Source organism: Falco punctatus, assembly GCF_963210335.1.
Source record: "Falco punctatus genome assembly, chromosome: 15".
Classification (NCBI taxonomy): domain Eukaryota; kingdom Metazoa; phylum Chordata; class Aves; order Falconiformes; family Falconidae; genus Falco; species Falco punctatus.
Window position 1 is genome coordinate 17521615 of NC_137595.1, and position 16473 is coordinate 17538087.

Genomic DNA, 16473 nt, shown 5'->3' on the forward strand with positions numbered 1-16473 from the left:
GCTACTGGCACTGAGGCTTTGCAGGACTTCCACAATCATGCGAAAGGAAGTTACAGTCTAAAAGAAGTATTTTTATCTTAACGGTTTTGAACATCTGTGCAAGCCACCAAGATGTCACAAACTGTTGTACTCCTTGCTGTTTGTTATGCATTGTGCCACTTAGAAAAAAAAATCGTACTCACAGCTAATGACAGGATCACACCTCGCTTTGCTTCCACATCCCGCTGCATCAGAGTTGAGGCAGTGAGAAGATCCTTGAGCCCCAGACATGCTCGGAAGGAGAGGGGACTGCTGAGAAGCACTTAACAGAAACAAACCTTGAAGCTGGTTGGTAATGAAATCTAAACCAAAGGAAACCACGTTAGGGATATATGTAGGATCTCAGGAATGTGGTAGGTCAGCCCCAGCACACATGCAAGCTTATCTGACAGAGTAATCTGTTCCTTGACTTAGTCAGGTAAGTAACCACCTCCCACTGCATATACTCCCACTTTAACCCTCTTCAGTTCTATCCTCAGTGGTTTATGGGGAAAAGACCAAGATAAATCAATCCACTGTCACCATCCAAACCTGGTGTTTGCCTGGAAACAGAGCAGAGAGCCGTCCCATCCATTTGAGGGAGGATTTTCTTCAAAGCTTAAACATAAAACAAACGTATTTGACTTTGTGGTGTAGAATTGTTTTGCTCTATGATCTTGGGCAAAGGTTGAGCTGAATGACAACGTTTCTGTCCCAGTTCCACTCTAACCTCATCTAACCACAAACCAGCCTCCTTCCTCCCCTTTTCAGGCAACCCCCTGGCTCCATGTCAGGGTCTCAGGGGGGATGGATGCCCTGGAAAATCCAGCTGGCTGGGACCCACTCTCCGTTCCTGATGGGTGAGTTGCCCTCAGATCAAGAATATGATGTAGTTTCACTGGTTTTTAGCTGCCGCTTAGCTGCTTCCCCTGCTCAGTGCTGGTTGCTGCTGGTTGGCCCGCTTGACCTTATTTCAGCTCTTGTCTGCTTCTCACCCCAGCCCTTTTTCTGCTGTACAATCTGTTCTTTCCTGCCTTCATCCATGCTCTGCCACTTACCCAACCTGAAACATGTTTCTCTGGTTCCCGTGGTTCTTCCACAGGCTTTGTCGCCGATGCTGTCATGCTGCCTGACTCATAAAATGGGTCTTGATTCATGGTCCCTCTGCCTGGGCTTAGCTACGGAACACAAGTCTTGGTCATGTCTCCCAAAACTTCCCTACATCTGCAAAGTAGAGCAGATCGTGTCCCAGATCCAACAGAGGTGGCCTGCATGGGAACACTTTCTTGTACGTAAGGTGAGGTGAAGCCTCAAGTCAAATTGGTGCATCTTGACTGAAGCTGGGAAGAGGGTTTTGCATTATTTCCTACCAGCAACCGGTGGGGCCTTTACATGCTTTGGTGATGAAAACTTGAAAACATGGCTGAGGGACTTCTATCTCAAAGAATTGATACATAGCAAGAGCACCTCACCTCAAACAGGGGAAAGAGTGCGGGGCTTCAGGCAGCCAGTGGCACAGATGGCTGAATAAAGCTGCCGATAATGCAATTAGCTGGAAGGCACTGGTGACTTACTGGGGTTCTGTTCATTTCTAGAGCGGGTAGCGAAGGGCAGGTAAAACTTCCTTCCTTTTTAGTGATACGGGACAAACTGTAATTCTGTGCATCTTTTCAGGTCTGAGAGCATGGTAGGCAGCAACTTACTGAATCAAAAAAATTCAGACTTCAGTTAGGCGTTCTGGAAAGACCTGGCAAGAAATAGGGGCATGCAAGGGAGACTTATGTAAATTGCAAAAGATGAAATAATTCACAGTACAGGGAAAGGCCTAAGGAGCTATTGATGTGCTATCTCTCTGCTGGAAATTATGGGAAAGTAACCCATTTTTTTGTCTTTATTTTTGTTTCTTATGTAATAGCTCATCTCCAAAAGGATTTAGAGCAGATTTCCCTAGAGTGACTAATCCAGTTTCAAAAATCAGAGGAAAAAAACCACCAATACACCTGACTGGGAAAACTGCTTTTCCCCTGTGTACCCAACTAAACAGGTAAAAATATGCTGTGGTTTATTTAATACAGGCCATCACAGTTACCCACTGCACCTTGGAACGAATCTAGTATACAAGTTCTGGCTTGTTTTCCAATTCTTGTAAGCAAATCCTTTTAAAAAATAAAAGGAATGGTAAAGGATTGTGTTGGGTTTTTGATTTTGTTTTGTTTTGTTTTGTTTTTTTAAATAGAAAAGAGGAAACGGAACTGCAGAGGGGGTTCCTATTCCACTGCCCTCAAAGAAAAGGAAGCAGCATGAGGATGAATCTCCTGCCTGGAAGAATGAATCAGCCATCTGGCAGCTTGAGTTTACTCTGATCTCTAATGGTGAATCTCTGGCCATTAATTCAGACATGGAATTGGTATCTACCCTTGCCTTGCTCAGTTTCTTAACTGGGTGACTGATCAAGAGCTCTTTTTGGTTCAAGCATAGTAAAAGTCCCTGTTGTAAAGTCTTTGTTAAATTCTCTCTGAATTGGGCTTCCTATCAGAAATGGTGGGCTTTGAAGCTCCTAAAAAGTAGCTTTAATGAGAAAGATGACACAGTCCTGTAGAATACTTTCTCCTACACTTTTCCACAGAACTTTCTATCCGACATAAATCCTTCCTAGGAAGACCAGAATTTAAAATATCTGTTTCTTTATCATGCCTGGATAACACTTTTTTTTTTCTCTTACATTTTTTCATTGTATTGGAACGGATGCTAGAGTGCTAAAGCTATATAGGAACTTCAAGATGTTCTTCGATTTCTTCACAAAGCCTGAACAAACAGATGGTAGGAGCCCATTCTGGAATTGTTAGCTTAGAAAGAAGTGGTGTGCTAGCAGTGGAACTGCTTTTCGTCTCATCTCCCCTGTTGCACCAACTGGAAGGCTCAATCCCACAAGCATGATCAGTTCACAGGGAAAACGCAGAATTTAGGTTCTTCAGGGAGCCAGTTTGCCATGGATAAAGACAGCAAATACAATGGTTAAGAACTTTTCTGCCCCTTATATTGCTACCCACCCTTTGAGAGGTTGTTGCGTTTGCTCCTTAGATGCGCGCTATATAAACCAGTTTGTGGTGGTTATTCGCATGATCCTAGTGTGGTGCTGTCAGGTGTCCTCCCAGGGCACAGCTGGCATAAGGAATTCCTATGTTCTGGTCACTGGAGCAGAGCAGAAACATTCCCGGCCTTTGTAGGAGCGCACCGCACCTTCAGTTGTGCTGCCTGAATTGCTTACGTAGTTGTACTCTGGCTTCTGAGAAATGAGCTGGTTTGGGAGGAAAAAAATGAAACCAGTCCCTTCGAAAACAAATGGCCCTCCCCCCCCTTTCTCTGATGAGGCAACAGTTTTGCTCAGCCAGCAGCCAGGCCAGCAGCTGAGTGGAGCAACTGGCAGGGAGGAAATGCACTGGGGAGTGCAAAATCCTCTTAGGCGGGCTCTGTGACCAATGGTTTGTAATACGCTGCTGCACCTGGAGCCGGGTCCCCAGAGCGTTTGCAGGTTTTGTTACAAGTTTCAAAAAGCAAATTCTGTCATGCAAGTCAGAACACCCAGAAGTGTTATGAATCTGAGCTTCTAAGGTCTGAGTCAGCTTTGGAAAGGGGCTGAACTCTCTGCCATGGTACTGTCAGCACTTGCACGCTCATTTCTTTGAAAAACACACCCTAAAAACTGTCACGTTTTCTTCTGTTAAACACATTTACCTAAAGGATCTCAGCTATGAGGTCAAGTGTGAACTACAGTGTTTTTGGAACAGCCCAAATATCTGATGCACGTGCTAATAAATGGATTTTATGCACAGCTGAGTCTGAAGCAGCCTCAGTGTTGTGCTTCTGCCAGCTCTCACAGCAGGCTGCTATAATCTTACAAAGTTTTGGATTTGCGTTGTAATATGAGTAGCCCTATTGTATCTCAATTGGAGGATACATTGCTGGAATTCCATGTGCAGGCAAAATGTTAGTTTTGGAAGTGTGTGGTTTATTTTCATGGAAAAGTTGTCTGGCAGCTGTCAGAAATTGACTTTGTAGACGGAAGGTGCAAACGGATCTAGCTCCTTTCCATCTATTTCTGTGTGTAATTTAACAACAACATATATCATGGGCAAGTTTAAAAGTTAGGAGGTATGGTGGGTGTGTTGGTTTTTTTTGTGTGTTTTGTTTTCTTTTTTTTTTTACAGTTTATCTTTTATTCACAATTCTTCTATAATTTCATCAGGCATTAACAGATACACACGAAACAGCAGCAGCAGCAGCACCTGTAGTTATAACCGAAACTTTGAACATAGTTTTACAATGAGGCATTCGGGGTGCTGTTTTAAATTGTTCCCTAAAAGGGTATCTTTCTCCCAATTTTCTTATTTTTTCCGCAGCCTTGACAGGAGGTACAAAACATTATGAAATGTGAATTCAAGCCACAGAATGGAATTTATTTTTGGAAGTCTTCTGCCAGGTACCAACCAAAGATTATATCTAGAACTGCTAGATGCCATCACCTCGTATTACACTAGGTTTTTATTTTAAACTCTCCTTGTCTGATCAGCTTCCATTATGACTGTTACTCGCTGTGCATGCCTCATCTTAGTTTTGGAAAGGCTGAAGCTGACGGATACTCTTTTCTTGTGTCCTGCCTTTGTTAGGCAGGTGAGTAGAGCGACTCTGCTTGGCACCTGCCTACTTACGCTAACCATCTCCCCAAAATTAAAAGTAGGTAAACACAAAAGGCGGCTGGAGACTAATTAGCAGGACAAAACTGTTCTTGTGCTGACCGATCTAACCATAAGCTTACGTGCAACTATTCAGCATGAGTAATGTGCTTAGCGTTACACAATGCAGGGAGAGAAAAAACGTAGAAGGAACTATCGAATTGCGCATTTAGAAGAATAAGCGTCACAAAGTATTCTGTATTGCTTATATGCGATCGTCTGAGGTACGTAGGAATCTTCGTACAGGGAGAAACAAGGAATCGCCCTGGGAGGCTAGGAGCAAGCACCAATTTGAACTGGGAAGGAAGGCGCTTTGCGACGAGCAGCAGCAAACGTTTCGGGAGCACGCTGCCCAGCACCAGAACCACCACCAGTGCCAGCTAACAGCTCCTGCTGGTCTGGCCGCCCCGCTGGGCGCTCTGGAGACCGGGCACCCCGCACGCACCCCTGCGGGCAGCCGCGCGTTTATCTTCACGGCCACAGGCACCCCCGCAGCCGGCTCCGGCACGGCGCAGCAACGGCGGCCCGGCAGCCCCGGGCGGCGAGGGGGCCGGCAGGCGGGAAGGGATTATTTCTAGGAAGGCTGAACTTTGCCTCAGCCGAACGATTGTTTTCCAGTTACTGCGATGTTGCAAGGGGGCAGGAAGGGCGCCAGGCCCCGCGCCCGCGGGTGGCTGTACGCGGCCGGGGCCGCGCCGTGCCGTGCCGTGCCGGAGCTCTCCTTTTTAGGCTGTCCTCCTGTTTCAGTCACCCGATCCTGCCCCGAGAATGAAGCCAGCAGCTGGGCCCCCCCCGCCGGCCGCGCACGGAGGAGGCCGGGCCCACCCCGCCTGGCAGGAGGAGGAGGAGGAGGAGGAGGAGGAGGAGGAAGAGGCCGCCTCCCCTCGCCTCGCCTCGCCTCGCCTCGCCTCGCCACCCCGGCGGCGGCCCGACCCCGTCCGTCCTCGCCGCCGCCCCCGCCGGGCCGCCGCCGCTGTGGAGCGCCGCGCTCGCGAGGCGGCGGGGGCGGGGGAGCGGCCGGGCGGCGCGCGCGTGCGCGGCACCTTGTTTACCCCGCTCGGCGCGGGCTGCGCCGCGGCCGGCCGGCAGGTGTCGCCCCACGCCCAGGAGAGCGGGCCTCGCTCGGAGGCCGCCAGGTGGCGCCTGCGCCCTCCATTCGCTCGCGAGCCGCCGAGCAGCGAACACCCCAAACAATCCCCAGCGCCGCCGCCAAATTAAATAACCTGCCCGCGCCCCGCGCCGTCCCCAGACCCCCCCTCCGCGGCCAAGTCTCCGGGCCGGGCCGGGCCGGGCGCGCAACCGGCAGCCGGGCCGGGGATATAGGAGCGGAGCTACGAGCCTGGGCCTCCTCGCTGCCTACGCCGATACTGGGCAAGGTAAGTTAGAAAATGGCGGCGAAGCTTCTGGAAGTTTGGAGGGGGGACTCGGGATCGCGGTGCGTGGCTGCGGAGAGAGGCCGGGACGGGGCCCGCGGTCCCCGGGCCTGCGAGGACGGCGCGGGGCGCTAGGCCGGCTGGCCACAGGGACTCCGCGCAGCCAAGATGGAGGACGGCGGGGCCGAGCCGCGAAAACACTCCAGCCCCCCGCTTCCCCACCCCCCCTTCCCAGCGCGCCTCGGCGGGGAGGGGGGAGGCGAGCGGGAGCGCGAGTGAGAGAGCGAGAGGGCGCCGAAAGCGGCCCCCGCTGCCCGCCCGGAGCCCCGTTCCTCTTCCCCAGAGCCGGCCGCGGGCAGGCTGGGCCCAGCGCTCGGCGAGCTAAAATGGAGAACCACCTTCTCCTCCTCCTCCTCCCCCCTTCTCCCGAGCCGAGCAGGGGCTGCTGGCAAGATGGAGGACTCGGGCATTGTGTGTGTGGGGTGTGTGTGTGGGCAAGCCGGGCCGGGCCGCTCGGGGGTGGCCAGGGAGGGGACGGGGGTCGGGGCCGCCGCGGACGGAGCGGGCCGCGCTCGGGGGGGCAGAGCGCTGGGCCGCGCCGCGCCGAGAAAATGGTGGGGCGGCTGCCGGTGCCCCGGGGTCGGGTGTCGGAGGAGGCCGGGGAGAGGGGACTCTCACCCCTGACAGCGCTCGCCCGGGCTCCCTTCCCCCTCCTTCCCGCTGCCCAGCAGCTGAGCTCTTCCTGCCAGCCCGCTCCCGCCGGCTTCCCCGCCGAGGGAAGTGCCGAGGGATCGGGCTTTGCCCTCCGCCGGCTCCCTGCCCCGAGCCGGGGCAGCTCCGGCCGCCTCCCCCGAGCCAGCGGGCCGGAGGGCTGGCGGGAGCGAGTGCCTTCGGCTCGAGCGAGGACGTGGGGACCGACCTGCGCCTTCCCCCCTCGCCGCCTCCGAAAGAGCTGGCGACCCCCCCCCCCCCCCCGGCGCCCAGCCCGGGGAAGGCCTTTGTGGGGCGAGTTTTCCCCTCCAGACTGACTTTGGGCGAGCTCCTCGGCGGCTGCCCGCTAAGAGGAAGAGTTGTGGCAGTTTCCGTTCGGCTTGCTTTATTTTTTTGTAAAGAAAGGGCTCTTGCCAACTTGTGCCGGGGACGCCCGACGCCGGCAGCCGCGTGTTGCAGGAACCCCGCTGGGCTCTCGCCGGCCCCGGTGGGGGAGGGGGGGGGAGGAGGAGGAGGAGGAAGAAGAATGCTTCTTACTGGGGGGTTTTGGCGCCACTTTTGTTTTAGATAGTGCTCCTCTGCCCCCTCCTCCTCGGCACGCACTGAACTGAGCTGAACCCTGCCCAGGTAGGAAGCGAGAGCTTTCCTGGTGTTTCTTTTTTTTTTCTGGGCGCTTATTTTCTCTACACGGCTTAAAATATATATATGTATGCAGTTGTTGCCGTGGTTAGGGACTCGGAGGGACAGGGGAGCGAGGAGCGAGCGACCGAGAGCGGCAGCAGATGGCCGGGCCGGGCGGCCCCGTGTGTCGGGGGCTGCTCCGCCTGCCTGTGCCCATCCCCGGGGCCGGGGGTGCCGGCGGGGGGGCCCGCACCGCTGCCCTCGGTGCCGGCCGCTGCTAGCGTTGTGTAACCCGGCCGTCCCGGGGAAACCCGCGACCGACAGACCTCGATTTTTTTTTTTAACTTTTTTTTTTTTTTTTTCCCCTCCCTACCCCCGAGGACGAGGGCTGAAGGCGCTCAGCTCTCTCTTTCGCTGCTTTTTATTTATTTATTGCCCGGCTCGGCTCCTGTTGTTGTTGCCTTCCCCCGGGATGCGGTGCTCGGAGTTAGCACAAAGTTTCAATGACCGCCGAGTCCGGTGCTGGAGTTACTCTGGGTGTTTTTGTGTTCTGTTTTGTTGTTGTGTTTTGTTTTGGTTTTTTTTTTTTAATTCTTGGCGGCGATGGCTGCACGGCTCCCGCCCGCGCTGGCTGAGCGCTCCTTCCCGTGTGCTCCCCCCGCCACACCCTGGCGTGTCCGGTCCCGTCGGGCGCCTTGCCCGCCGCTGTGACCCCTCGCCTCCCCCGGCCGGCAGCCCCCGCAGGTAGGCCGGGGCCGCGCCGCGCCCCGCCGCCGTCCGTCTCGGCGGGGCGAGGAGGGGCCATGTCAGCGCGGCGGTTCGTGCCGGGGGCGGGGAGTCCGGTTACCGAAGTGCGTCACACGCGGCCCCACCGGGGCCTGCTCCGCTCCGCTTCGGGCGGCCGCCGCCGCCGCGCCCGCCTGCCTGCGCCCGCCGCCCATTGGCCGCCGCCCGGGCGGGAGGCGGTGGCTTCCTCCCGCGCCCCGGCCGGGCCCGGCCGCCGCCGCCGGTTCCCCCGCAGGAACGGTGGGGGCGGCGCGAAGGTCACCTCGTGGAAAGGCTTCCACGTCTTCCCGTTCCGTGGGGATTTGGTGAAAGGCGAGGGGGAGAAAACGCCTTTTGGATGGCTTCCCTCGAAGCCCGCGTCCGAAGGTCCTTGTGCTGCTGGGAGTTCGGCTCAATCTTGCTTTCAGTGACCAGAAGCTAGAGCTCCTGGCGCTTCCTGCAGTGAGGTGTTCCCCAAGCACACCTCTTGCTGTTAACTCTTGGCATGGCGGTCCTGATTTGTGACAGATGACTTTCTCCTTCGTAATTCTTGGCCGTTTGAAACAACTTTTCCACCTTTTCATATTCTCTTTTCCCTAAATCCATTATTTATTCGAGTATTTATTTTTCGTGTTTACCTGGTATTGAACTGCCTGGGACTTAAAACATACCCACACGCAGGCCGGTTGGTTATGTGCAGGTAAATAAATACCACAAGTGATTGTGCAATGACTGGCGTGAATCTCTTATCTCATCGGTTGTTATCCCTAACTCTTAATTTTGTGGATAAATCTTGGTGGTCATCAGTTGCAGAATCACAATGCCACAGATCTTGCATGGGGCTCTCTTTGCTGGGTAACACTGTTTCTTTTCCCTTGGAACCATGATAACAGTTTCCTTACAAAATGAAACAAGGTGTGAGAATACCGATGCCCTGCTGTTGGCACAATCCATCTTTCTGCTGCTTTCAGCACTGGGTTTGGTGGGGTGGAATCCCTGTACCCTTCTGATTAACTAAACAAAGAGACTAAGAAAGCTTCAGAGTTACATAAAGGAAAAACCATGAATTGATTCCCATCTATAGCAGATAGATCTTGCTCTATAAGCAGTGGGGCTCATGTGGGTCCTTTTAGCAAAAGCAGTGGCCTGTTATGCTGTAGTCTACAGGTGGGTTTTATGCAACCTGTGAGAAATCTGAATTTCCGTTGCTGTTGTTGGTATTAGCTGTGCTATATTTAAGGATGGGTGTTGTATAAGCTTAAATTCAAACAAACAAAAGAAAACCCAGGTATGAAACTGGGGGATGGGAGAGACTTGTAATTTTCCTGTGAAATTCCCTAGAGCTTGGGTATCTCCCAAGTTACGTATGTGGGCCGGAGTTACATTTTTGGAAGTTTTTCATCCATTTACAGTTGCAGAAAGATAATACTGAGTGGAGTCAGTAAGCAATATAAGGGTTTGTTAAACTTGTATTTAAGAAGACTAGTTAAAATTTATGTACAGATCTTTTCTTTTAGACGTAAAGGCTTGATGTTTTGCGACTGAAAGCTGAAGTTACTGGTTTGAATAAGTTGGCATCAAATTAATGATGCTGTGATGTTTTAATATATTTAAAAAATAGGGTTCTTGGAAATCAGAAAATTGCTAGGTCATAAAATATTTGGTGTAAATAAAATACTTTATTTAAAAATGCATTACACTACTTGAAGAACATTCAGTTTTTAAAATCGTATTCAATTAGCTGGCTGTTAATCTAACTCAAATTCCGTAAATATATCACATTCCAGCTTTACATGGTAAAATCTATAAAGGCATAAATGTGCGGAATGAAATAATTTCCACTTGGAAGGAGTGTAAATAGAATTGTCAGTTAAACACCCTCTTTAGTTTTATTTTGTTTCAGTATAACTTACCAACAGCAGCTGAGTTATTTTTTAAAAAAGTAATGTAGACAGCTTCTCTTGAATATTACATGCTACTACAGTCTCCTGTAGAAAATAGCTGTAGGCAACAAACCACTTGAAAGTGTGTGCTCTTGTTGGTGGGAGCAACTACATTAGACTTAGTCAAATCATGAAACAGTTTAGCACATCAGAGCATTATGAACTTTTTTTAATTAGATTGCTCTTTGTCACTTCTGGTTCAAATTTAGAATGATATGAGAGTCCTCATTTGTCATTTTCATTTGTGGTGTTACTGTCTCTGTTGTTTTGCTGTAGGCAAATATTATAGGAGAGATTAGGTTTTCTGGAACTGGCGTGGCAGTACAAACAGGTTGTATGTTTTACAGAAACCTTAAACACTTTGGTGGCTTATTTTCACCAAACGAATCCCCAGAAACAAGCAAGTATTCTTGCTGGTTACTTATGCTTCTTGCTTGTGTTGCTGGAATGCTGTGTTTTGTCAAACAAGATGAGGTTTTGAACTCTGTGTGATCTCTGCCTACAGTGTGACTGTTTGTTATCTGGTGGGCTTTGAACCTCAGGAGGATATTGTAGGTGTGAATTTCCAAAATGGTACTGTTGGGTTTCGGTGGTGAGTTGGTTGGTTGGGTTTTTTTTGTTTCATTTGTGTGTGTGAGGACTTGGGAAAACATACTGGAAAAAGGAATGTGTTGTGGATTGTGTCTCTGTCAGCTAGATGCTAGAATTTCCAAGAGCTTCATCTGCTTCAGTACTTGCAGTGGCAGGAAGCAATTGATAGCAGCCATTGACATACCAGCTTAATATTCTTAAATAAGCTCTGCTTACTTTCTCAGTATCGCTTAAAACGTTCACATTCTGAAAACTTCAGTATCCTTATATGAGGATCATTGACAAAGAAGAGAGAATGAAGTGGTAACTTAGTCCTTGGGAAACTGGGTTCAGCAGGGGATGGGTTGGAACAGCCAAAGCATTTACACAGCAGCTCTGTGGAGGAATGGGAACAGCGCTCTCCCTGTGCATCACAAAAACTTAAATGGTGACATATGGGCTTACTGCAGTGGTTTAGATTCAAGGCCATCCAATGTTTTAGATCACTTCTGCTTTTGAAAGTCGAAGGGTGAGTAAAAATGGGACTTCTTCATGGTCCCATAGCTCTTCTGGCCATGGCAGTCCTGTGGTTTGATCTGCTCTGGTCTTCCTGCCTCCTGCCCCTTCTGTCCTTTTGGCTATGGACAGAGGTGGCGCTGCAGGCAGATTAAACGTCCTGGTGAAGATCAGAGAGTCCTTTCTGCCAGGGAAGAGTTTATCTTGTGTGAGTGACTACGGTCGGAGGTTTGGGCTCCTTCTGGAGTGAGGTCTGGATCTGCCAGTGGGTGGTGGTTTCCCATGGCCTTGGGCCGCTCTTGCACTGGCCGCCCCCGCCCGGCAGGGGGCGCCGCGGCGGCCCGGAGGGCGCCTGGTGGGGCAGCTGGGTGCAGCCTGCGGCCGGCGGGACACCCCGGCCTGGCGGGGGGAGCCTGTTGGTCACCTCCGCAGTGCTACAGCGGCCCAGTGGAAGCTCTTGCACTGGCATGCGTTTTTTTTCCAAAAGACTGCTTTCTGGAGTCAACCAGTTACACTTTTCCACTCTTTCCATGTTTGATGGCTTGTCCACTGGCTTCGGTTGGCTTTATACATTGGAAAAAAAAATAAATCTGCTTTCAAAAAACTGTGTATCTTTGTGGTTTAAGAGTGAGCCTTGAAATCTGATGTGACTTTTAACAAGGTCAAAAACTTACTAGGGAGTGATACAGTGAAAACTTGTTTTGGAACTGGGAGATTAAAAGCGTACCTTTAATCATGTGTTGTCTTAACTAGAATTTCTTGTAAGTTTTTTCATGTTGCAGTTCATAAGAATCTGGTGAAGTTGATTTTTTTTTTTTTTTTTTTTTTTTTTTTTTTGAGTAAATCAAAAGTAAGGGAAACTTCTGGAAGTGGCCCTCATTTAGATCACCACAGACACCTATATGTAGGGCTAATGCTGACTTGATCAAGTTGGGAAGCTTGACGGCCTGTTGTCTGACTGCCTTCTGTCTTAAGGAAGATTGTCTACTGTTGAGGTATCAATACAAACACTCTTTGTTCTTGATATAGTCAGTTTGATGGCCAGGATCACCAAGACTAGACCAAGGTCTCACCCCCCCCCCCAAAAAAAAAAAAGGGGGGGGGGGGGGAAGGTTGTGCCATCGCAACATTTCACAGTGTAATGTATACATCCCTTTTTAGCATCCCTGTATCTCCAAGTGTTGCACTATTAAGGAAAATCTCAGGTCTGTGAGACCTTGGGTAGGGAAGATGGAAAAGATCTTTTCTTCCAGCTCAAAAACAATTGCCCTCAACTGGTCAGATCTGAGGAGAGGTCTGGCACCCAATTTTGGAGATAGGGATATGGGAAAATTTGATCCCCCAAGGTTCCCCTGTGGCATTCATGTGACAGTTAGCTATTCCTAGCCTTTACTGGCTGGAGTTGCATGGAGGAACATGGACAGAGTCTATTTTAAAACTTTTTTTATCCCAATTTGAGTATGAAATTAAGGACGTACAGGACTGCATTTGTATGCAGTTACTTCTTGTCCTGTTGTGACTTCAGAGGGAAATTAAGTTAGCTGTCATGTAACTGCTTTATCGAGGTACATACTTTATGTCCAGGTGTGTCCTTTAATGTAATACATTCTGTACTTTTTTTTGATTGTGTAACTAGCTATAACTTCCCCCTCCAGAGGGCTTATTTTTGTAGAAGAGTATCATGAAAGTGAGTAGATGTAAGAAGATAGGCATATCAATATATATAGTGTAGATCGTGATCCATAATTGAGAAGTTAATCGCAATACCAACCCAAACCAAGTAGTTAGAGATGAGTGTGTGTTGGTTGGTTTGTGGGTTTTTTTTTAAATTTTACATAGATGAACATTCTACTTCCTTATAGCTCTGAGTCTGATGGCTTATTAGTCCTGCCCTTACGCAGCCTTTAATGCATTTTGCTTGTCTATACTTTTATTTCAGTAGAGGTTAGTCATTGGATTAGAGTGAGGAAATGTGTGGCACTGGAAGTCAATGGAAGAATATTTGTTTTCTACAGCATTTTTTTGTTAGTGCTGCTGTGTGGCTCCTCGAGAGGGAAGTATTTTTGTATCTGTTGCCATTGTTCTAGGGTTGATAGGGCAAGCACATGAATTTCACCTGTATTTTGTAAAAAGTCTGCAGTGGTGCATGTAGCCATGTAATATGTATGTCTGTAGCGGTCTAGATTGAAAAGAAGAATTATAGCTGGAATCCAAACTTCAGGGTTTTCTATTAGCAAAGTAATGAAAAGAAATCAAATACACTGACAGAATGCACAAATATTTCCGAAACTACAGACCACTTAAAAAAGAAACAACAAGCTTTAGGTGTGCATGTTTTATTTAGTTGGAATTACATTCCAATATTGGCTTCGAGTTGCTGCCAGGGTTTGATAAAATGCTGCTCAACTTCTGGCCCTTGAGTGAGCGTTGGGTGATCTGCAGACAACTAACCTTATCTGCAGGCTTCCCTGGAGTTTCTCCCTTTCCCAGTGGTACCCTGCTCCCAGTGAGAGATAGGTGTCATTTCGTGTACATGCTTGTCATTGTGATGCTTCCAGGGAAGATGTGGTGATGTAGTACATGTAGTCACGTAGCAAAGAGGACTTAATGCAGTTATTTCCCTATTGCTTAATACATGTCATCTGTGTCTAGAAGGAGATTAATATTTTTGATTTGGAGGTAATGTTGCAGTTCTTGGTTATGGCTGAATTGTATTTTTTTATTTAACATAGGATTTCAGCCTAAGTTTTGTAAAATAGTATCTTCCTTGCAGCATTTCATCTGGGAAAAGAAGATTGACTTTTACTTTGTTCGCAAATAAAAATAAGCTGTTCAAGATAAGGTTTTTCTGTCTTTCATGCAATTAACTGTTATTCCTTAAGGTAAAAGTCCTAGTTCATCCCTTCAGAAGGCTCAACTCTGGAAATTTGGACCATATCAAGTCCTAGAAATCAGAGCAGATAATATACACAAGTAATATAATTGGCTGACTTTATTTGTCAGAGTGTTCTACTCCAGTAGGGAGTGTTCAGTATGAGGAGAGTTTGTATGGATTAGGGATGTGAATATTGATCATCTGTGTTTTTCTATATGTTACCTTTATTATCTTACTATGGGCAATTGAATATATAGGTAACTGAAGTTACTAAAAAAATGTAAGTAGTAAATGTCAGGAACAGGTTTTGTAATTCATGTAGCGTGTGTTTCAGGTGTCTGGCTTTTAATTTGAAGGTGATTTTATGTGACGTGAGTCCTGGAATAAATTTATTTATTTTTTTTTTTTTAGTTATGGATATAGTGACTGATTCCATTTGAGTGGTAAAGCGGTACATCCTGATCACTGGCAATATTCTTCATTTTACTTCTGATCTTTTTAGAAACAGAGAACTGATCAATCATGATATTTTTTCCAAGGGAGACAACTGGGGAAACTTGATAAAGACTTTTTTTTTTTTTTTTTTTTTTTTTTCCCAAAAGAAGAATGACCGGTAGCTACAGTATGCATATGGCAGGCAGTGCTATGCTTGTGGCAGACAAATAGGAAGTAGGATTGATACAGGCTATTGTATCTTTATTTAAAGAATGCAATTTAATTGCAGTTGTAAAGGAGAGACTGGGATATTCATAATTTAAGATAATTAACCTAAGTTAAAAAATTGTTATTTTGTGCTGTTCTGGGATGGGAACTATAAAGGAAAGTTCCAGTTTGGTGTGCTGCCATGTACTGTTTTATTTTTATTGTTGCTTTATGTACCTGTTTGAAAACTGTATCCAAAATACTTCCTTTTCACACCACATAAAATAAAGCTTTGGATGTGCAGTTGTTTCCTAGAAGTAATACCACAGAGAAAAACTACTTGAGTTCTAGATCACAGAATCAAATAGGAGGACCCTTTGGAGGTCTAGCTCCTCCAGATTGCTCAGGAATTTATCCAGTCAAGTTTTGAATGTTTTAAGACGATGGAATTTTTCCACAGTCTCTGTGGCAACCTATTATGCTATTTTTATTGGAAGGTCTGTCTTTATTTCAGATCTTAAAATCTCTTAAGTTCTTATGAAGATTCACACCCTTCCACCCCCCAGTATGTATATGTTTGGAAAGTATTCCTGGATAATGGAGGCTTGGGAAGCTGATGACCTGGTTTAGAGCTGATTGTGGTTTTTATTGGGAATCATTGAAAAAGAGAGAGGGGTGCATGGCTACCAAATGACTTTTTGGTGCCTGCTTTCCTCTTCCCTCTGGTTGCATTTACTACCTTTATTTTTCTCCTGCTGTTCATACTTGAGCTTCATTGCTGTGCCTATGACAAGGTCTTGCAAATAAAACTTCCTTTCCTAAGCATTTACCTGTTCACTTCAGTGTCATTCATACACCGATCAAAACGATTCTTCTTGCAGTTTTCATGTTTAAGCAGTGGTATTTTTACTCCTTCTCATAAGTATTATTTCTAGAAATCTACAGTTCATTTGAAACTATGGTAACCAGAGAGGAAAGCTGCACAAGAATCTCTCTTGCATCTGTGGTATAGGTCTGTCATTACTTGCCTAATAAATGATTGGCCCAAAAAAGGTGAAAATGGCTTTTGCATATTGATTTGCCAAGCATAGAAATGATTTGTTAAGGCAGATAGTTCAATGATAATGGAAAAACGTTTGGATTCTTTTTGCATGTGCTGCTGGATTACAGTTTTGTCTTTAATATTACATGTTTAAGCTGCTTTTGTTTTATTAAGTGGGCTTCCATTTGACTGACTTCGATAAGCTGTGTTTTGAAAATAGACACATTCAAATTGTTTTTCTTAAAATGTTTAGGAATTAAAAATTGCTGCTGATGTAGCAGTGTGCGTATACTTTATTACTACTCTACTGTGAAATAGAGCAGATATTGTAAACTCGAAGACCTGTGGCTTGACAGTTGAAACGTAATCAGAAAAATCGGCCTTTAGGCGTTTTATTTCTCTTGCTGCATTGCATTGTCTTTCTCGTTACACTGCTCAGTTTCTATTCAGCAATGCAATGGTTTTATGGAAGTCAATAAAGTTGTGTACTTAGCAGCGACTACTGCTCTGAGGCACAAATACACTCTAAACAAAAATTTTCAGAGGTGGCAAGAACACAGGTTGTATACATCAGTGTGATATAAAAATGTCAAAAACATTTTTAGAAACATTTTTGTGGATAGAAGGAAATACAGTAATTCATCCTTTTCATATACAGTAGGTC

General features: G+C 47.3%; 1 protein-coding gene across 5 annotated transcripts in view; it reads left to right on the forward strand.

Moving 5' to 3' along the window:
• The first annotated feature begins 5890 nt into the window (after positions 1–5890).
• STAG2 (STAG2 cohesin complex component) overlaps positions 5891–16473 on the forward strand; it is an 82129-nt gene continuing 71546 nt past the window's right edge. For 3 of the 5 annotated variants that reach the window (XM_080365647.1, XM_080365648.1, XM_080365650.1), the window contains exon 1: positions 5891–6127. The gene's annotated coding sequence lies outside the window, so the exon portion shown is untranslated. Of the gene's footprint in view, positions 6128–7356; positions 7463–16473 lie in introns of those variants that run through there. The other 2 variants (XM_080365649.1, XM_080365646.1) reach the window with 2 other exon arrangements.